General features: G+C 36.6%; 1 pseudogene; it reads right to left on the bottom strand.

The window, feature by feature from the left end:
• Positions 1-18,501: 18,501 nt before the first annotated feature.
• LOC139362652 (uncharacterized) lies at positions 18,502-22,865 on the bottom strand (annotated as a pseudogene).
• Positions 22,866-23,402: the final 537 nt, after the last annotated feature.

Below are 23,402 nucleotides of genomic sequence, written 5' to 3'. Positions count from 1 at the left end.
ATCTATCTATCTATCTATCTATCTATCTGATACACACACACACATTTATACACACACACATCCATATATCTTTGAATATATATATTAATATACAGGCACTCCAGCCTGAGTGACAGAGCAAGACTCTGTGTCAAGAAAAAAAGAAAAAAGAATATGATTTCTTACTTTAACAGACAACCATTTTCATACTCAATCAAAATACTGAAGACATGTTTTACACTTGCTTTTCAGACTGAGACTGTGCAGTGTCATTACAGATTCTGAGATGGTAACAGTCTCAACAGTCTATTACTAAAATAAAAGCACTAAAATTTGCAGTTCAATGGCTGTCACTTTATAATTAACTGCTTGTTTTTTCATTAGCAGTTAACAAAGCATTTTAGCAGCGAAGTATTGATGAAGATACACAGAACATCTTCATATTGTTTATATGATAATTAGCTTATGAAGAAATGCTCAAATATTTTAAATGTGATAACAATATTAGTATTTTTATCCTTTTTATTTTCATTTCTGCTGTATGTTCTAGCACCATGGATTACAAAACAAAAACAGACTCGATACTGGAAATCAGTTTAAAGTGAAGACCTGGCCATTATAACAATTCATTATTTATATGCCTTAAAAAGGATTGGCTCTAGTGGTTTGCTTGGTTGACTGACAAAAACTAAGCTCAACTAGGCCCATATTCAAGGAGGATGAGATACCATCACTCCCTTGGTAGCATATGGGGGAAGGTATCAAAAAATACAGAAATATGACAGTAGATTAATCAGGAGAGAACTTGTTCCCTCCCCATGTTGGAGAGTCTGAAAGGTAGGTCCTTGCAAAACCACTGACACCTACACTATAAGAACAGAGAGTTTTGGTGGCTGTCCTAATGGTAGAGGATGCTGCTGAGCTCCCAGGCATTACTGTACATGATAGGACCCTGGAGTTACAGAGGCCAGTGATCACAAGAGACAAGTTAGGCACAATGACTACCATGCATCGCAGAACAAAACGGAATCCAGAATGTTCGACGTATTAGAGTCTGTGGAACAGGATCTTTTTTCTGAAATCCTAGGAATAAAAAAGATGGGAAACCTCTTATTGTACTAGTGAGTTTACTAATGTTTCTGGACTATTTCTTGTATTCCATTATCTATTTGTCTTTCCACAAATTTTACACTTTCTTAATTGATTTATCTCTATATTAAGTCAGAATACTTAGCAGAATATGCCCGCCTACTGTGTTCTTATTCTTTAATGCTTTTTGGCTATCACTGAGCTCATGCTTACCCCTACTTCCAAACAAAAAATTTCTATAGTTTCAAGGAGAGAATGGCATTGAATCTGTATATACATTTGGGGAGAAATAGAATCTCTATTTTATTAAATCTTCTAACCTAAATTATAATATAACTCTTCAGAGATCTATGTCTGTGTAATTTCTCGATTTTCTTTGTATTTTATTTGAACCCGCCAGTATTTTGTTAAATATATCAATAATTTATTGGAATAAAATTTTAAAGTCAGCACAATTAACTTGAGTCCCACTCAAGTTTCTGGCACCTATAGCTTGTGAAAGTTTCATTGAAATAAAATTGTTTGTTCATGATGATATTTTAGTGAAAATCAAGCATATCTACATGTCTACACACACTTTGCTTCTGATTTTATATAGACATCCCACATTTGCAATGACAAATAACAAAAGACATATCTAAGAATTAAAATATATTTATTCTGACACTGTCTATTGTTTGGAACTGTAGCAACTCTCATCAATAAACCATTGAAGCTTTTTTAAGTCTATTTACAATATCTTTTACCATCTGCTTTAAAGAGTTGTGCTTTGTTCCTTTCTTTGCATTTCTTGTAATTTCTTATGCAGTGCTTGGAGCAGTAGCAAACCTCCCCAAAGTTTCTATAAAGGCCTTGGTGTATTACACATTGTATTAGTCCATTTTTGCATTGCTATAAAGAACTACCTGAGACTGGATAATTTATAAAGAAAAAAGGTTTAATTGACTCACAGTTCCAAAGGCTGTACAGGAAGCATACCTGGGAGGCCTCAGGAAACCTACAATCATGGTGGAAGGTGAAGGGAAGCAGGCACATCTTACATGGAGGGAGAAGGAAGGAGAAAATACATACTTTTATTTTTTTTTTTGAGACAGAGTCTCACTCTGTCTCCCAGGCTGGAGCACAGTGGGGCAATCTAGGCTCACTGCAAGCTCAGCCTCCTGAGTTCACGCCATTCTCCTGCCTCAGCCTCCCAAGTAGCTGGGACTATAGGTGCCTGCCACCAAGCCTGGCTAATTTTCTGTAGTTTTAGCAGAGACAGGGTTTCACAGTATTAGCCAGGATGGTCTCGATCTCCTGACCTTGTGATCTGCCTGCCTCAGCCTCCCAAAGTGCTGGGATGGTGCGACACACTTTTAAACAACCAGATCTCATGAGAACTCACTCAGTATCATGAGATTGGCAAGGGGAAGTTGGCCCCCATAATCCAGTCACCTCCCACCAGGTCCTTCCTCCAACAATGGGGATTGCAATTTAACATGAGATTTGAGTGGGAACACAAATCCAAACCATACCACACATCCTCAGGTAATATTCATGAATGCAAACCTTAAGATTTCAGGATGATTTATAGAGCTTTAGCCCTCATACACTCTTGAACAATATTTTAGAAATGTGTTTGAAGGCAAAATCATAAACAAAAAATAAACATAAACTGAATTTAACAGAGGTATTTATTTCCTTATATACCAAGAAATCAAGAGATAACAGCCCAGGACTTCAATAGTTTAACAATACCATCTCCTTCTTTCTTTTGTGATCATTTTACTTAACAGACTACCATTTAATGGTTGAAAAATTTCCCACTGACTCTTCAGGCTTTATTTTTTTATTTCAAATCAGCAAAATGTGATAAGAATCATCACCTACTTCAGGCTCTTGCTTTTATAAGAAAACAGAAGATTTCCTAAGAACTCTGCATCCTACCCCAGGAAATTTCTGTTAAAATTTCATTGTTTGTATCTGTTGTATGAAAACTAAAGGGGAAAAAAAATGGAAGGAGATGTATTTCAGCTTTTTCAGATTCCACTGTGTGGGCCACTAAGGAAGCATTTTGGAATTGGTATGTGATTAGCTAAACTATGCTATTAGTTGAAAGCCTTATGATCATTTACATAATATCACATGATTTTTTCCTGTGGTCAGCTTTTTTAAGTAGCATTTCCTCTGTGTGGTAGTGCTGGGTGTCACATTTCTACAAATTAACTTAATCCTTTCAATGTGTCTTTAGTTCTGGAAATGGTTAAAGATCAATTAACAGTCACTTGGTAAGGAACTTTTTTTTCTTTTTTTGGAGACAGGGTCTTACTCTGTCACTCAGGCTGAAGTGCAGTGGCATGAACTAGGCTCACTGCAGCCTCAACCTCAGGGGCTCAAGCAAACCTCCCACCTCAGCACCCCAAGGAACTGGGACTACAGGTATGAGCCATCATGCCTGGCTAACATTTTTTTCTGTAATGTTTTGTAAAGACTGGCTCTCGTATGGTGCCCAGACTGGCCTCTACCTTCTGGGCTCAAACAATCCTCCCACCGAAGCTTCCTAAAGTGATGGGATTAAAGGCATGAGTGGCCATGCCCAGCTAAGGAATATTTTTATACTTAATATGCATTTATTTCCAGAGTGTATGTGAAGCACCACCATCCACATTTTTCTCCCAGCAAAATTTATACTTGGAGTTGGAAATAACTATAAATTGTCTTTAAAAAAAAACCCTTTTCTTAATTTGCTATAGAAAATAGTATAACAGTAGACAGTTACATAATTCTAACAAGAATGTGCCATATAGTCTAATAACCTTATAACTACTCAGTCATTTAATCCTGTTATTAAACTGTGTGACTGCAGCCACACAGAACTTAAGTGACCTCCCTAAGGTCATTTGGGTAGTACTTGGCAGGACCAGAGTTCAAACCCAGGTAACTCTGCTCCCAAGTCCACACTATTCAGTACATTTAACTGCACTATATCTACATTATGTATAGCAGGGGTTCTATAATTCTTCAAAGAAGTTGCAGAGAATTCCCCAGAGTCCTATACTTCTTCAATGAACCTAAAGCGATTAAAAGGAATTTATGTCACACATACACTTTGTGGAAATATGAAGAGAAATTTGAAGTCATCAAATGAAAACTAAATTTTAAACATCTTTCCCATTCTATTTTCAAGGGCATCAATGCAATATAAACATTCAGCTGCCTTTTCATGGCAGTGTGAATTAATTAAACAAATGTTTCAAAACCCATCGGGGCAGATTTGGGAGTGAAAGAGTCTGTTATTAATAAGTAAACCAAGACAAAAGTATAAAATTGAATTATCTCCCGGTAAACCAGGACTTTTCATCACCCTAATTTTAAGTCCTCGATATATTCAGTAGAGTCATCTTATATTCTTTCAACAAACTGAAAATTCCAAATTAAACGATTCATCCAGGCTTTTCTGAAGCATAAGCTCAATTTTGGAAATATACCTTTCATTTCATGTAGGTAAATAACTGTCACTCTATTCAACTAATATCCATAATTGTCAGCTTGTTTCTGATTGTCCTGTCACATTCCCTACTGCTATAATTGTATTCATTATTCAATCTCTGGGATGAGAATACAAGCAAACTCCTGGAACAGCACACTATGCGATGAAATAATGAATCTCCAGCTTTGAAAATCATGGTTTCAAGATCTCCTTAATATTTGTTTTCTGACACTGCCTCCACTTTGCACTGATGTGTCTATTACAGTGGGGAACTATTAGCATGGGTTTGTGGCTGCAGGCAATATTTCTTGGAGAAGTAAATACCTGAATAGTGATTGGGTAAGCTAATATAGATTACTTAAGTAGACATGTTTATGTTTTCCTTAGCAATATGCTCCCCAAACCCAGCCAGGCAGGCTTTTGTTCTCTTCCATTCCTGGGAGAAGATGGATGTTGCAATACATAAAGCTCATCTCTCATCACATTGCTCCCCTCCTCAGAAATAGAGAATTCCAACCATCCGCAAATCAAACTTAACTTGTTAGCCAGACTCTCAAATCTTTCACAATCAGGTCCTATTTAACCTTCTTTCGTAAATTGTAAGACATGCTTTTTTTCTACAGGGGAAGAATCTCTCAATCACCATTGTTCAGTGTGACTTTTTCTTTGCAGTTTAGAGTCTGTTGTTAGGTTTCTATAATAAGTCCATTGATTTTTCTTCTGCTTTGTGTAATCTGCTGTTAAGAATATCCTTTTTTTTTTTTTTTTTTTTGAGACGGAGTCTCGCTCTGTCGCCCAGGCTAGAGTGCAGCGGTGCCTCCCTTCACTGCAAGCTCCGCCTCCCGGGTTCCCGCCATTCTCCTGCCTCAGCCTCCCGAGTAGTAGCCGGGACCACAGGTGCCCGCCCCCACGGCCCGGCTAATTTTTTTGTATTTTTTAGTAGAGACGGGGTTTCACCATGTTAGCCAGGATGGTCTCGATCTCCTGACCTCGTGATCTGCCGGCCTCAGCCTTTCAAAGTGCTGGGATTACAGGCGTGAGCCACAGTGCCCGGCCTATCCAATGCTAAGTGTATATATTTATGGGATACATGAGATGTTTTGGTACAGACATGCAATGTGTAATAATCACATCATGGAGAATGAGGTTATCAATCCCCTCAAGCATTTATCCTTTATGTTACAAACAATCCAATTACACTCTTTTAGTTAGTTTTAAATGTACAATTAAATTATTACTGACTATAGTCACTCTGTGGTACTATCAGAGAGTATGCCCTATTCATCCACAAAAATTATAAATTAAAACATTAAAAAACATAAAGAATACCCAATGTTACTTTTATTTGAGAATTGCTGTTTCCAATTTAAGAAGTTTCACCTGCCTCCTTTTCATAGCTACCCTTTCTCTCCTACTACATTAATATTTTGATTTAAATCCACTATCATGTATATAATGACTATTTTGAAGTTCTTATGTTCCAATCGCAACATTTCTGTCATTTCCGGTTTTGTTTCTAATGAATGATTTTCCTGTTTATTAAGGATACTATTTTTCCTATTCTTTTCATTTATAATAATTGTTATTTGATGTCAGTTTGCTTGCTGTATTTTTGAATGCCTACTCGATTGTATCTGTTTTTAAAGGTTTATGTTTTGTTTTATTTTGTTTCTGACATGTACTTGAGTGGTTTGAGGATCAGATTGACCTTTTGAGACCTCTTTTCAAAGCTTTGCTTTGCAGGTCTATAACGGCTTTTATTCTGGCACTACTTTATCCTTTACTGTTAAAGCAGGATGATGCCGAGTATCTGCTAATGTCTTAGGTGTTTACCAAGGCCTCTCTGCTCACTCCTACTGGAACTTGAATATTCCTCCAGTGTACATGATTGCTGGGGAAAGCTACACTACAGCACCCACGAAGTGGTTATTTTCTAGCCTCATGGAGTTCTCACTTGTCTGTGCAGCTTAGCATTCTGCAAACCTTGAATGTCCTGTACAGTCTTGTATCTCTTTATCTGCATATTTCTCTTCTCTTTGGAACTATGTCCCACAAGTTGTAGCCATCTCAGCCTCCTTCCCATCTCTTTCTCCTCAGTGAGACTGTGTATTAGACATTTTAGGTTTCTCCTTACTGTTCTTCACCCTGGAAAGTCCTTTTAGGTTGAAAGCCAGGATAATCTTCAGGCTCAACTCATTTGTTTCAGTCTTCTTAGAGATCACTCTCCAAAACTATCTGAAAATAGTTGATTCATAGATGGTTTTCAGATTTCTTGTGTAAGGTGTAAGGAAAACTACAGCATGTTTGTCAGTCATACACAAAAGCAGAAGCCCTCAATACGGTTTTAGTGGAAAAGAATTTCTGTCTTCAACGTAATTCCCTTTAAACATTTTAATATCACTGTTTGCTTGTCTTCTTGTATCCAGCGTTACTGATGATATACAGAATTTTGTTTCTTTGTAAATATTTTTTATTTTAAATATTGTATTTCATACTTTTAAAATTATTATTTTCAATGTTCTAACATCATTACTAAATGTTAGGTTTTAATTCTTTGTGTTATTACTTCTATTATAATAATAATTTGTGTTTCTGTTTTTGTGTTTTGGGTTTTTGTTTTGTTTTGTTTTTCATTTTGTTTTGTTTTGTTTTGCTTTCTAATCTTTTGTATTTTCTCTCCTATGCTGCTTTGTGTCTTTTTTCTCTATCCAGGAGATTTCCGATTAGATTTGGCCCAAAGGAGGTCCTTCTGGGAGGTCAAATAGAATGGGTGAGACAAGAAATAAGCAAGTGCATTCACCTTCTTGCCCCTGTTTCAGGTGTTGCCAGATACTGATGACACCTTTTTGGCTCCAGCTCTTACAGAAAAGCCCCCATTTCTGTGTTTCTTGCTCTTGTTTATAATATAATTTCTTCAGTCTGCTGTCTTGAAACCAGCTGTGGTACTCAGGCTCTTCATCCATGTCAATCAAAGATGCATTTATATTTATCTTGTCAGATAATCTGATATGGCATAGAGCATTTAATTAGGTATCAGAATAATTTCATATTAATATGACGAAGTAATTGATGATTTTTAAAAGTAGCTATTTTCTTTTAATTCTTGCCTGTATTCTAAGCATGAGAAAATTATATACTGTTTTTAAATCCAGTCGGGCACCTTTCACGGTTCTTGAGAGAACAAATTCCTCCATAACATTTTAAAATCAAAAAGTGTAAGTTACTTTGCAACACATGAATCCATTATTTTCTGAAGTGATCCATCTCAAAGTACCAGTAATTCCTTCCACTTTTACTAAAAAATGTCATCAATTACACATTCACTGTGGAAACTCAATAAATTGAATATTTGTCTTATTATTTAATATAATTTAATAAAACATGAAAGTTTTTCCTAATAATCATGAGGTTTGTGGAAAACTGAACAAAATTAATGTTTGAACCTTATTACAATCTATACATAAAGTATTTTCAGGAAATCTCTTAAAGTTTACAATTATATGCGTAGTTTATTTCTTGAGAAATATCACAAATAAATAGTACAAATAAACCAAAAAGCAATTACTTAATTTGCTATAATCTGCAACAGGTTATTGTTACTATGTCATATTTACATGTGGCTTTTTCTGAAATAAAATATATACAGCATTATATATAGTGTTAAATCCCCTTTGGAATCAAATCAAATTGCCATTTATATTGTGGAGTCTCTCAAATCAGCAACTGTCATGAAATTGGTACATGTAGTTTTGTATAGAGCACTTTCCATCTTTTCATAAGCATTTATACTTCACATGAGCATGATAAAATATTTTTGCATTTTTGATGTTTTAATAAATCACCTCAGAATATGCATATAGTTTTGCAATTTGTTTCTACATTTACTATTATAATTTAATAATATAAATACATACAATAGATCTAAATCAATATTTTAATTAGGTATATATTTTATAAATCTTTTATTTATGTCCATATTAATGAGTGGGTATGCTGGACCTTGCCCTTAAAGGATACTGAGAATCTATTACCATGTCTCATCGGAAATCCACTTTCAATGACCTTATGTTTGTTGACTGAAGTTGACCATTTAATGGACTTGTTGGCCATTTTTATATACTGTTTGGACAGATATCTATTCAGGTCTTTTGCATATTTTTAATTGGGTTATTTATTTTTCTGCTATTGTGTTGTATGAGTTCTTATAAATCTTGGATATTAACTCATTATTAGATATGGTTTGCAAATATTGTTTCCTAATTGATAGTTCACAGCTTCATTTGGATGATTTTTTCCTGTGCTGTGCAGAAGCTTTGTACTTTTCTGTGGCACTATTTATTTTTGTTTTGTAGCTAGAGGTTTTGATATGATACTAAAAAATTACTGCCAAGGCCAATGGCTAAGAACTTTCTCTTATATTCACATCTAGGAATTTTAGAGTTTCTGGACTTAAAATTTGATCTTTTATTCATTTTTAGTTGTGTTTTGTGCATGGTATAGATAACAGTCCAATTTTATTTTTTGCAAGTGCAAATTCAGTTTTTCCAGCACCATTTACTGAAGAGACTGTCTTTTCCCCAATGTGTTTTGTTTGTACCCTTGTCAAAAATTAGTTGACCATATAAGTTTGGATGTATTTCTGGGCTCTCTGTTCTGTTCCCTGGGTGTATGTGTCTGTCTTATGTCAGTAGTATACTGTTTAGAACACTATAGATTTGTAATATAATTTTAAATTTAAAAGTGCGGTTCCTCCAACTTTGTTTTTCCTTTGCAGAATGTTTTTTACTATTCAGGATCTTTTATGATTCCATCCAAATTTTAGTACTGTCTTTTTTTTTTTCTATTTCTGTGAATAATACTATTGGGGTGTTGCTAGAAATTTCATTGAATTTGTCTGTTGCTTTGAGTAGTATGGACATTTCAACAATATTAATTATTCCAATTCATGAGCATGAGATGTCATTCCATTTATTTGTATCCTTTTCAATTTCCTTCATCAATGTTTTGTAGTTTTTAGTGTATATATATTCAAATTCAACAACCTTGGTTAAAATTATTACCTATTATCATTTCATTTGTTTTTTAATGCTGTTGGAAATGAGATGGTATTTTTAATTTTTTTTTAATTAGGTCAAAATATTTGCATTGAAATGCTACTAAATTTTATATGTTGATTTTCTGACCTTCAGTGTTACCAAATCCATTTATTAGATCTCACAGTTTTTTGTGGAATCTTTGGGGTTTTTTTCATATAAGATTATGTCATCTCTGAATAAAGATAATTTCTTTAAAGATAATTTCTTTTTTTCTTTCCAATGTGGATGCTTTTTTTTTTTCTTGTCTGAATGCTGGAGTGGCAGAGCTGAAAGATAATTCACATATAAGTGAGCGCACATAGTTCAAACCTGTGTTGTTCAAGGGTCAACTGTAAATGTAAAATTAGCAGGAGTAAGAAAATAATAAAAATAACAGATCCTTATTCTTTTATTACAAATCAATAAAACTAAGATTTTTTTCGATACAATAAACAAAATTGGCAAACTCTTAGCTGGTCTTAAAAAAGGTGATTAGGCTTATAAAATCAAATTTCACCCCTCTTCCTCAGCCTTCTCAACCTGAAGATGGTGCAGATGCAGTTTGTTACAATAATTTACTACCACATAATACATAGCAACTGTATTTTCCCCCTTCTGATTCTCTTAATACCATTTTCATTCTCTAGGCTACTGTATTGTATGAATACAGAATATAATTACATAAAGTATGAAATATATTCTAATTGACTGCTTATGTTATCAGTAAGGCTTCTGGTCAACAGTTGGCTATTAGAAGGTAAGTTTTTGGGGAGTCAAAAGTTTTATGTGGATTTTCGCCTGGGCAGGGTGTCAGCACTTGAAACCTCCATGTGGTTTAAGGGTCAGCTAGTTGGTTTTTTTTTTTTTGTTTTTTTCCTTGAGATGGAGTCTCGCTCTGGTTTGCCCAGGCTGGAGTGCAGTGGCGTAATCTCGGCTCACTGCAACCTCTGCCTCTCGAGTTCATGTGATTCTTGTGCCTCAGCCTCCCGAGTAGCTGGGATTACAGGCATGAACCACCACGCCCATCTAATTTTTGGTATTTTTAGTAAAGAGGGGGTTTCTCCATGTTGGCCAGACTGGTCTCAAACTCCTGACCTCGAGTGATCCACATGCCTGAGCCTCCTAAAATACTGGGATTACAGGCATGAACCACTGCACTGGCCTGAAGTTCTTTGGGTTTTTTTCCTAGTTTGTTGTGGCAAAACATTAAGCTATTTCTTAGAGATTTTTCTTCTTTTTTAATGTAAGAATTTTTTGCTGTAATTATCCCCTTGGAATTGTTTTTGTTGCATTCCATAAGTTTTGACATCTTGTATTTATATTGTTGGCTGTCTCAAGTATTTTTAAATTTCCTTTTGTTTTCCTTTTTGATCCATTTGTTATTCAGAAGCATGATGTTTAATTTCCACATATTTGTGATTTTTCTAAGATTCTTTCAGTAACTAAGTTCTAGTTTCATATTATTAGGTTCTAAAATAATATTAGGTATGAATTCAACTTTTAAACTTATTAAGACTTTTCCTGGGGCCTACCATATGTTCTATCCTGGAGAAGGTTCCATGTGTGCTAGAGAAAAATATATATTTGCTGCTGTTGGATAGAAGCTATGTTAGATTCATTTTATCAAAGGTGAAATTCAATTCGAACATTTTGTTATTAATTTTCTGTCTGGTTATTTGTTGCTTATTCATTGTTGAAAGTAGGGTGTATGGGTCTCCTACTCTTATTATATTGTTATCTATTAATCACTGTGGTCATTAGTATTTGCTTTATATATTTAGGTGCTCCAATGTTGGTTGCATATATATACAATTCATGTGTCCTCTTGATGAATTAACCTCTTTATCATTGAACAATGACAATTTGTTTCCTGGACAATTTTTGACTTGTCTAATAAAATGTACTTCATAAGCATAACCAAGCACCCTTACTCTATTATGGTTACCATTTGCATGGATTATCTTCTTTCATGTTATTGCTTTCATTGTATGTGTATCCTTAAATCTTAGTGGATCTCTTGTAGGCAGCGTATACTAGAATATTTTTAATTTATTTTTTCAATCCGCTTAACCACTTTATGTCCTTTGATGGGAGAATTTATTTTATTTTCATCCAAAGTTGTTATGTATAGAAAGTGTTTCTTACTACCTTTTTGTATTTGTTTTCTAGCTGTTTTGTAGCTCCCTTATTCCATTTTCCTCTCTTGTCCACCATAGTGACTTAATAATTTTTGTAGTGCTAAGCTTTGATTAATTTTTCTTTGTCTTTTGTATATCTGCTATTTTCATCTGGTTTTGTAGTCATGAAGCTTACATAAGTAATCTTATATTAAAATCAACTATTTTAAGGTAATAACACCTTAACATCTATCACATATAAACACCAGAATTGTACCCTCCTCTCCCATCACAATTTATATTTTCATGTCACAATTTACATGTTTTTATATTGTGTAATTGTTAAAATGATATTTTTACCTTTAGCTTATTTTGACTGCTTTGACTTTTAACCTTCATACCAGAGATATACATAATCAATATACTACCATTAAAGTATTGGCGTGTCCTGTATTTGACTATATTTCTCTCTACCAGTAAATATTATCCTTCTATATGTACCCACAATAGTAATTTTCTCCTTTTATTTCTGCCTGAAGAACTCCTTTAAATATTTCTTATGGGAGGGATCTAGCAGTGATAAATTCCTTCAGCTTTGCTTGTCTGAGAAAAACTATTTTTTCTTAACAGCTGTGCTGGACATAGTATCTTAGTATTCTTGGGCTATAGGGATTGTTTTTCTTTGTTCTTTAGAATTTCAAGTATATCATCTCATAATATCCCTGTAGCAAGGTTTCAGTAATAATCTAAGGAGATTTCCTTATATGTGAGTTGATGTCTCTCTCTTGCTGCTTTTAAATTTCTCTCTTTGAATTTGACAGTTTGATTTTAATGTGTCTTTGAGAGGACCTTGTTGGGTAATATATGCTTGGGACCTTTTGGGCCTCATAGATCTGTGTTTTCATATTTCTCCCAAGACTCAGGAAGTTTTCAGCAATTATTTTATTAAATAAGCTTTCTGTTTACTTCTGTGTTTCTTTTCTTTCTGGAATTCCCATAATGCATAAATTAGATTATTTAATGGTGTCCCATTAGTCTTGCAGGCTGTCCTCTATCTTTTCATTCCTTATTTCTTTGTTTCCTCTAACTGGGTCATTCAAAAGGACTATCTTCAAATTCACAGATTCTTTCTCCTTAATTTATTCTGCTGTTTAATCTCTGTTGTATTTTGGTTATTATTTCACTGAATTCATACTTAAGCTCCAAGATTTCTGTTTAGTTATTTTACATGATATATGTCTCTTAGTTCATTATGTTATTCAGATTATAATTTGTTTTTCTGATTTTATTGAGTCATCTATCTGTATTCTCTTGTATCTTGCTGAGTTTCCTTTAAAACATTACTTTGATTTTCTTTGCAGGCAATTTCTAAATTTCCACTTCTTTGGGACAGTTATTCAACAATTATTGTGTTCCTGTGGAGTGTTATACAGGAAGCTTGAGATCCCCATGGGGGCCGGGCACCAATTTAGTGTGAGCCTAAAAGGAGGGTGAATAAGCAACTGAAACAAGGGGATGGGGCAGCTCCCCAGTAGGTTGGCCCTGTTGAGCAGGTCATAGCAGCAACTCAGGTCAGGGCAGGTGTGCTTTTGGGTGAGTGTGCTGCAGTGGCAGCAAAATCTCAATAATGAAGAGATGCAAGGACTACTTGCCTGAGATAGAATACACTCTACAGTGGCTCTGGTTTCAAGATGGTACAATGCAGTAGCAGGGAGAGTCACAGGGTGGAGGTGGGGAGGTCATAGCGTTGGCTCTTTCTCTGGTAGTACCACAGAGTGAGGACTCCAGAGAACTCCCTCACCTGGGCTCAGAGACTGTGAGGATTGCAGGAGTCTCTGGTAGCAAAGACTGCATGTGTCTGCAGTAGTAATGGAGTCTGCTGGGTTCCTTTTGCAGAAAAGAGTCTTGCTGATTCTGACTGAAGGTGGTTGGGTAGCAAAGGCAAGGTGTTTCCTTCCCTTCTCCACATGGCCATACTCTGTTTCTGTGCTTTACAGAATTTGTGCTGATTCTTTGCTGTTCTCTGGAGCTCCCCCTGAGTTATTTTGCTCAAAGTGTGGTATATTCATTTTTGTTTGTTTATTTGTTTTTTGTTTGTTTTATGGGAAGGAAGAGCACCAGAGCTTCTAGTCAATCATCTTGTTGACATCTCACCCCAAAAAACTAATTTTCTTTATTTTCCATTAATGATTAGTTCTAATGATCATTATTTATTAAACAAGTCTATTTATTTCCCACAGTTTTTAAATCAAGCTCTATCAAATGCCAAGTTCCTAATTCAGCTACTGAACTATTTATCTTTCTCTATACACATACACTGTTTTCATCTGTGGTCACTCTGTAACAAGCCTGATATCAAGGAGTATGATAAGCCTTTCATTTACTACTTTTCCTTACCTTTGAAAATGATATGAGTCTCATCATTCTTTACTCTGTCAGATGAATATTAGAAAAATATTTTTAGGTTACATGAAAAATTCTAGATATTATTTTAAATAAAATTTATTAAAATTGTATTAAAGTTACCAGCTAATTTTGAAAAAATTTACCACTGTGGTATTTACTCTTTTAATATTTGGATATAGTGTTTTATATTTAGATATAGTATTTTATATTTGCTCAGATCTTCTTTTATGGCTATTCATAATCTTAAAAGTTATATTCACATTACTCATGAACAGTTCTTGGTATAACAGTAGGCACATTATGAGTTTTGTTGATATTAGTGATTTTGTTGTTCCATTGTTTATTGCTGATATATAGAAACAATGCTGATTTTTAAATATTGGTATTTTACCAAGAATCTGGCTGAACACTGTTATCTTTATTAGTTTGCTATTTTATTGATTTTCTTGGACTTCTAGCTAATTAAAATTACCTAACAAATTGACATAACTGTAGATTTATTTCTTCTGCTCAACTCATTTTCTTTGTTGTCTTGTTTTGTTTTCTATCTACTGCTTTTCCTAGAGCATCCAATTCAAATAAAATGTTGAACTTCGTAGAACATATACAGTATTTTTTGAAAATGGCAATGCTTTATTATTTTGGTTTTTGTAAGGTTTATTTGGTAAATACCTTTTAAAATTTAAGAAACATATTAAAACCTTAGATTCTATGTCTTCAAATTATCATTTTATGATTATATATGTTATTTAATTAGTCATACATTGATTATAACTGTCATGTAGATGTTCTCCTTTAATCATATTAGTGGGTTTGGATGTACTTTATCTTATGTGAGGAAATGTATTTTGTTGACACTATTTTACTCATTTCTCTTGGGTTGGCCATCTCTCCTTGCTGGTTAACAAGGGAAATGAGAGTGATCTCTGCAGTAGACTGTCTGGATGCTTTAGTTTTAAGTCAACATTAAAGTGGTTACTTGGTAGATTGCACCTCTAAGTAATTTCCCTAGTAAGAAATATAATGTCAACTAAAAACACATTTTTAAAATAACATAATTTATGACCTAATATGGCCTGACTGGAGTTCATAGAAGTAAAAAGTGGTGTATTGTTTCCAAGAATTTCCCCCCAAAAACAGTTTGGTTTCTCATATGTATACATAATCCACAAATTATCTTATTTTCTTTTTAATTTTTCTGTTCCCACAGATTTCCTCAGGTTGCCTACCTTGGGATGGTCTTATAGTTCCATCTACCAACGAACCATTTTAGATGGAAACATTGAGGTGCCTTATCATGTCTTTTTTAAAAAAAATTACTGCAGAATATGATAGTAATAGAGAACAGCATGCTTTCACTAGCCTTGTATTATTATATTTTGTTAGCAGTCTATTTTATTTTGCTTTCTAAATAGAAAAATAAAACTTTAAAACCTACATTATATTTTGTTTCCACTGTCCATCATACTTGATAATGCTTTATTATTTTCATAGTCTACTAGAATATTTAGTATTTAGTTTTGTGTTTCTGTGATATTGGTTGTTGGCTATATTACAGAACTGTACTATCTTCATAAAATAAGCAGATTATTCTGTTCTGCTTTTTTACTCTCTATTATCAAAAAAAGTTTGTATAAGATATATTTCTTCATTACTTGTCAAAACTTTCTATGACATTGAGACTATTTTATTTAGAATAGAAAGATTTTTGTTACCAAATAACATTCCTTAGTGGATATTATGTTTTCAGATATTGTGTTCCTTTGTCGTATTTATTTAATTTCCTCAGATAATTTACATTTGTTATTTAAAAATATTTGAATGTATTTATTATTTAATAATGATGTTTTTTGATTTTCCTCTTTAGTTTATTGAAATATTTTAATTGTTTCACTATTCCTACAAAAATGTTTTATGCTTTATTCCTTTTTAAAAAATGAAAAATCATTTGTTTTGTTTTCTCTTTTATGAATTTTTGTCTCATGTCTCCTACCCATGACTTACTCTAGCTAAGTTACTCTTGTGTTTTTTAACAAAATCCTTTAATGTTTTTTATTTTTTATACATTTTGTTCACTTTTTTTGTTTTCTGGTGTTTCTTTAAAGATTCAAATGACTTCCTAATTATGACTCTACATGAATCTCATAAGTTTTGTTATATAGATCTCATATTAGTGTTATTTTTTTTCCCACAGAGACAGAAGTAGTAGCAAGGGTACAGTTTTTCTGTTAAGAATGCCGTTTTGGGGACTGAATGCAGGTATGAAGTAAATGCCTCAATGACAGGGACATCTGTACTGTAAGTATTTTACAAACTGTGTGATTGGAGAAACAATGGCCTCTGCTGCAGTGATCAAGAGTTGCACTCCAAGTCTCAGAAGCAACATGACGTTGAAACTCGGCTTCCAGCCTACTTCTACCTAATCAGCATTCATGGCTGGAAAAGAATCACCCACTTTCATGGCCACAATAGCTGAAGGAATTTCAGCCAGGGTTACCTTCAGCAACTGTTTATAGCTGATTTCCATAGAGCTCTGTAGAAGGTCAACTCTCTGTGTGAGATGAATTATCTCTTATTATCATAAATACTTTGTAATTTCAGAATAATTGCTCTTTAACCTGTCAGCTAATATTGAGAGAGTTATATGATTACAAACTAGGAGTTAGGAGATATTTTATGTTTACAATTGTATTGTTTATATACGCCACAAAAATAAAGCAAGGTAAATGGAATTGGAAGTGTGAATGTGAGGTGTTTTCTTGTTTCTTTATTTTTACTCTGTCAACTAAGAATTTATACCTCTTATTTCAAGTTTCTATTGCTTATCTTAAAATTTTGAAATATACCTTCACAGTTGTATTGTGGTTAGTTTATCACAGTTTAGGACTAACTACTGTGTTTCACTAGCATTTTAAAGAGAAGCTAAATTTTGTGCCTAATATGTGACACTATTACTGTATTTGTAATAGGATATATATATACATATATGATACGTATACTTATATATAACTACATATACTAGTATATGTATAGTATATGTAGTTATGGTACTAGTATATGTAGTTATATATATATATTTATTTATATATCCTATCACAAATACAATATAACTATATATACTAATATATGTAGTTATATATATAATTATAGTATATATATAGATAAGTACATATAGTCATATACACTAGTATATACAGGAGCATATATATCCTATTAGTGTGTGAATATACACACACACACACACACACATGCAAGGGAGCTTAACTATTAAATTACACGATCACAGGGTCCCACAATAGGCTGTGTGCAAGCTGAGGACCAAGGAGAGCCAATGCGAGTCCCAAAACTGAAGAACTCGGAGTCTGATGCTTGAGGCAGGAAGCATCCAGCATGGGAGAAAGATGCAGCCTGGGGGCCTAGGCCCATCTTTCCTTTTCATGTTTTTCTGCCTGCTTTATATTCACTGGAAGCTGATTAGATTGTGCCCACCAGATTAAGGGTGGATTTGCCTTCCCCATCCCACTGACTCAAATGTTAATCTCTTTTGGCAACACCCTCACAGACACACTGGGGATTAATACTTTGTATCCTTCAATCCAATCAAGTTGACACTCAGTATCAATCATCACAAGTCCACTCCCTGTCAACTTGAAACCACACACATCACCTGACATCAAAGTCTTCAAATAAAGACAATAATGAGGCCATAATTAGGCCTAACATAATACAACTATGTTTCATGAAACAGGAAACACACCAATCACCAAACCAACTATTACTACATAAAGTTAACAATACTTAAATGCTGATATGAAGTCAATAAATCTTATGTTACATGATAAAGGAAAAGGAAACACAATGAAGATATTTTCTTAGTACAAGTGTTTACATGCAAAAACATGTTTTTAACAAAAGAAGGAGGAAATACAGTTACAGTCCTCATTTCTGCAACTAGTCACCTGGTCAGCACTGCTAGTGATAACTGCCTTCTTGTACTACTCATTCTGCAGTCCCTTTGCCTTCAGCAAGCATCTCAGCAGGTTGTGTTTTTTTTTTTCTTTTTTTCCCTAATGGAGTGATCCAAACTTTCATTCCTGAAGGGTCTGGGTCATTTTTAGTACTGCCTGGCTTGGGATGTTGCCGTTTCCCATTGACCTTAATCACAGTGCATGGTAATACTAAGAGACGCCCCCAATGGATCTCCTGTATTCCATGCATTCTCTTCCTTACTTCCATTGTGGAGTAGTAGACTGATTTCATCTTGATAGCCTGGGTCAATCACCCCAGTCAATACTGTAACTCCCTTCTTAGCCTGTTGACTTAAAGGTAGGAGGAGCCCAAAGTGTCCAGGTGGTAATATTAATTTCTAGTTTAATGGAATCATTGTTGTGTCTCCTGGTGGCAGCATTCCTCCCTCTGGAATTAAGACCTGTAGGCCAGCAGAATGTAATGTTGTGGGAACAGGAAGCAAACATTTTGCTGGTGGATCACTAGGGGTGATAGTGAGTGGTGCCACTTCCACTTCCACCCTTGATTCCTGGACCCATGAATTCTGGTTATGGGAGAAACAGTACCATACATTGGACACTGATTCAGAGCATCTGTGGCCTTCTGGAGAACTTTGCCCGAGCTCTACAATGCTAGTTGGCATTGTAATTGTGACTTCAAAAGGTGATTCCACTGTTCTATCAATCCAGCTGCTTCAGGATGATGGGGAACAGGGTAAGAACAGTGAATTCCATGAGCATGAGCCCACTGCCTCACTTATTCAGCCATAAGGTGAGTGCCTGGTCAGAGGCAATGCTGTGTGGAGTACCATGATGGTGAATAAACCATTCTTCGAGTCCATAGATGGCAGTCTTGGCAGAAGCATTGCATACAGGATAGGCAAACCCATATCTGGAGTAAGAGTCTATTCCATTGAGGACAAACCTCTGTCCTGTCACTGATGGAAGAAGTCCAATATAATCAACCTGCCACCAGGTGACTGGCTAATCACACCGAAGAATGGTGCCATATTGAGGGCTCAGTGTTGGTCTCTGCTGCTGGCAAATTGGGCACTCGGCAGTGGCTGTAGCCAGGTTAGCCTTGGTGAGTGGAAGTCCATGTTGCTGAGCCTATGTGTAACCTCCGTCCCTGCCACCATGGCCACTTTGTTCCTGGGATCATTGGGCAATGACAGAAGTGGCTGGGAAAAGGGGCCGAGTGATGTCTACAGAACGGGTCATCCAATCCACTTGATTATTAAAATCCTCCTCTGCTGAGCTCACTCATTGGTGAGCACTCACATGGGATACAAGAATCTTCCCAGTTTTTGACCACTCAGGTCCATCCGAATACCTCTTCTCCACATTTTTTGGGTCACCAATTTTCCAATTATGCTTCTTCCAAGTCCCTGAACATCCAGCCAAATCATTGACTACAACCCATAAATCAGTATATAATCACACATCTGGCCATTTCTCCTTCCATGTAAAGTGCACAACCAGGTGCACTGCGCAAAGTTCTGCCCACTGGGAAGATTTCCCTTCACCGCTGTCCTTCAGGGATGTCCTAGAAAGGAGCTGTAGTGCTGCAGCTGTCCACTTTCAGGTAGTACCTGCATATCGTGCAGAACCATCTGTGAACTATGCCCTAGATTTCTCTTCCTCTGTCACCTGATCATAGCAAACACCCCATTAGGCCATCAGTGCAATCTGGGGAAGAGAAGGCAGGGTGGCAGGAGTAGAGACCATGGGCATTTGAGCCACTTCCTCATGTAACTTACATATGCCTTCAGGACCTGCTCAAGTCCAATCACATATACCATTTGCATTTGATGATGGAATGATGCTATGCATGACCCACTTTATGGCTAGATGGGTCAGAAAGCACCCAATTCATGATAGGCAGTTCAGGTAGCGTGGTGACTTGATGACCAATAGTCAAACGTTCAGTTTCCACCAAAACCCATTAACAGGCCAAGAGCTATCTAACAAAAGGAGAGCAGCTATCTGCAGAACATGGCAGGGCCTTGCTCTAAAATCCTAGAGTCCTCCGCTGTGATTCACCTATGGGAACCTGCCAAAGGCTCCAAACAGCATTCCTATCTGCCACTGACACCTCAAGCCCCATTTGATCTGCTGGGTCATATGGCCCAAGTGGCAGAGCAGCTTGCACAGCAGCCTGAACCTTTGGCAGAATCTTCTCCTGTTCTGGACACCATTCAAAACTGGCAGCCTGTTGGGTTACTCGATTTATGGGCTGAAGTAACACACCCAAATGAGGAATGTGTTGCCTCCAAAATCCGAAGAGGCACACCTGTCATTATGCTTTTTTCTTGGTTGTAGGTGGGGCCAAATGCAGCAACTTATCCTTTACCTTAGAAGGAATATCTTGACAGGTCCCGCACCACTGGACCCTTAGAAATTTTATTGAGGTAGACGATCCTTGAATTTTAATTGGATTTATTTCCCATCCTCTGGCAACAAATGTCTCATCAATAAGTCCAATGTGTTTGCTTCTTTGTGCTCACTGGATCCAATCAGCCTAATGTCATCAATGCAGTGGACCAGTGTGATATCTTGCAGAAGCTAAAGGCGATCAAGGTCTCTTCAAATAGGATAATGACACAAAGCCAGAGAGTTGATACACCCCCGAGGGAGGACAGTAAAGGTATATTGCTGGCCTTGCCAGCTGAGGGCACATTGCTGCTGGTGGATCTTACGGACAGGAATGGAGAAAAAGGCATTTTCCAAGTCAATGGCTACATGGCAGGTACTAGGAGATATGTTAATTTGCTCAAGCAATGAAACCACATCTGGTACAGCAGCGGCAATTGGAGTCACCATTTGGTTAAGGTTACAATAACCCACTGTCATTCTCCAAGATCCATCTGTCTTCTGCACAGGCCAAATGGGAGAGTTGAACAGGGATGTGGTGGGAATCACCACCCCTGAGTCTTTCAAGTCCTTGATGGTGGTACTAATCTCCGCAGTCCCTCCAGGGATGCAATATTGTTTCTGATTTACTATTTTTCTAGGTAGAGGCAGCTCTAATGGCTTCCACTTGGCGTTTTCCACCATAATAGCCATCACACTACCAGTCAGGAAGCCGATGTGGGGGTTTTGCCAGCTGCTAAGTATGTCTATGCCAATTACGCATTCTGCCACTGGGGAAATGACCACAGAATGAGTCCAGGAACCCACTGGACCCACTGTAAGTTGGAGCTGAGCTAAAACACCATTAATTACCTGACCTCTGTAAAACCCTACTTTAACTGGAGGACCACAATGATGTCTTGGGTCCCCTGGAATCAATGTCAGCTCAGAGCCAGTGTCCAGTAGTCCCCAAAATGCCTGATCATTTCCCTTTCCCCAGTGCACAGTTACCCTGGTAAAAGGCCAGAGGTCTCCTTGGGGAAGGATGGGAGAAAGATCACTGCATAAATTGACAGTAATGTAGTGGTGTCCTTCCTCAAGGGGTTCTGGGTCTGTAAACTGGCTCAAGTCTGGAAATTGATCGACGGGCCATGATTCTCGGTTTTTAAAATTCAAATTAGTCTTTTGTGTATTCAACCTAGAAGTTTTCTGCTTGTATAATTTAAGTAGGAATGCAGTAGGCTTCCTATCAATTTCACTTCTAGGAACACCATGATTAATTAACCAATGCCAGAGCTCTACATGAGTCAGACTATTCTGATTGCCACTTTGCCTCTGCTGCCCGTTAAAGTAGCTACCCTTTCCTTGCCTTTGATGGTCGAGTGCTGCCACTTGGCCCCTGCCATCTCAGGGTCCAATTATTCCCACTGTATTTAATTTTATATTTGAGTGACTTAGGCTCCCACCATTAGATCTGACATAAAGAGAAGAGCAACTGCAGGCCTCTTCAAAGACACAGGTGCTTCTCTCACAAATCTATTTCACAAGGCATTGGTCAAGGGTGTAGCCTCTGGACCCTCCCAGCTGGGATGAGTTGGTCTAAAGTGACTAATCCACTCCACCATCCCAATCTCCCTAAGCCTTTGGATCCCTTCCTCTGCATTAAACCAAGGGAGATCAGGTATTTGCAGCTCACTCACAGTGGACCATCTTTTAATCTATATTTCAGCTAACCAAGCAAATAAACTATTAGAAACTTTTTTAATTCCCTGAGCTGGAACATTACATGCAGAGTCACTACCTAGTGGGGCAAAACCAATAAATTGAGCCTGATCCAACTCTATGTTCCTTCTACCATTATTCCATATCCTGAATATCCATTTCCATGCCTGTTGTCCAGATTGCTGTTTATACAGAGAACTCAAACAGTTATTTTTAAGTGCAGCACACCTCCTCATGGGTCACATTTTCAACCTCACCTCCAGGGCACCATCAGGACTTTAGTCTAGTTATAGGCCTAGAAGCAAACAGAGCTGTAGGGGTGGTCCTGAGGAAAATCAACATTATCTTGCCTGGCAACTACCTCAAGGGAGACCATCACTGTTGCCTCAGCCAGCATAGGGTTTATCTCCTTAGACAAAGGTGGAAAGGGTGATGGCAGCATGGGTGGGGGAGGGGATGTTGCCACTACTGGATATGAGGAAGCTGGGTTTTTTTTGGCAAAAATAGGTTCATCCAAGTTTACAAACTCTGTGTCCCCAGCTTCATCAGGGTCCTCCCACACATCCCCATTCCCAGCTTCAGGGTCCCATTCTCTTCTAATCAATGCTCTCACTTTAACAGTAGGCACCTGGTGAGGTTGTGCATGCATTTTTCCTTACAAGTCAGCCACTCGCAGGATAAGAGCTTCTGTCTGTTTTTCCACAATTTCAGCTCTTTCTCTAAAGGAGATAAGACTGTCACTCAGGGCAATCTTGGCAGATTTAGGCTCAGTATCTGCTTCTGAAGCTGGGAGACAGAATCCCTGAGTTCATCCTTTTTTTCATCACATTGTCCACTGAACTTAGGGGCAGCCAACCAGTTTCATTATGTTCCTTGCTTCTCCACACATAGTCAAAAGTATTATGTACAGAGTCATTAAACTCCTTGCCTCTCACAAGTGGTGAATCAGGGGTGTTAAATGCATCTATTTTGCGTAACTCTCTAAACAGTCCACGGAAAGGATTATCAGTGTTCTCCATATTATTAGAAGCAGAGTCCTTAGCATTTTGGGGTCTAATCATATTAAGCAGCTAACTCCAGAAACCCCAAAACCAATGAAAGAACTCCATTATTAATATTCCATTCCTCTAGAATAACTTCTGTTACCAAAATCTGTATTTGTCAGGGTTGTCTTTGAGGGACAGAA

The sequence above is a fragment of the Macaca nemestrina genome, chromosome 4 (genome assembly GCF_043159975.1).
Source record: "Macaca nemestrina isolate mMacNem1 chromosome 4, mMacNem.hap1, whole genome shotgun sequence".
Lineage (NCBI taxonomy): Eukaryota > Metazoa > Chordata > Mammalia > Primates > Cercopithecidae > Macaca > Macaca nemestrina.
The sequence above is the reverse complement of the archived record's forward strand: the minus strand, read 5'-3'. Positions and strand labels throughout refer to the sequence as shown.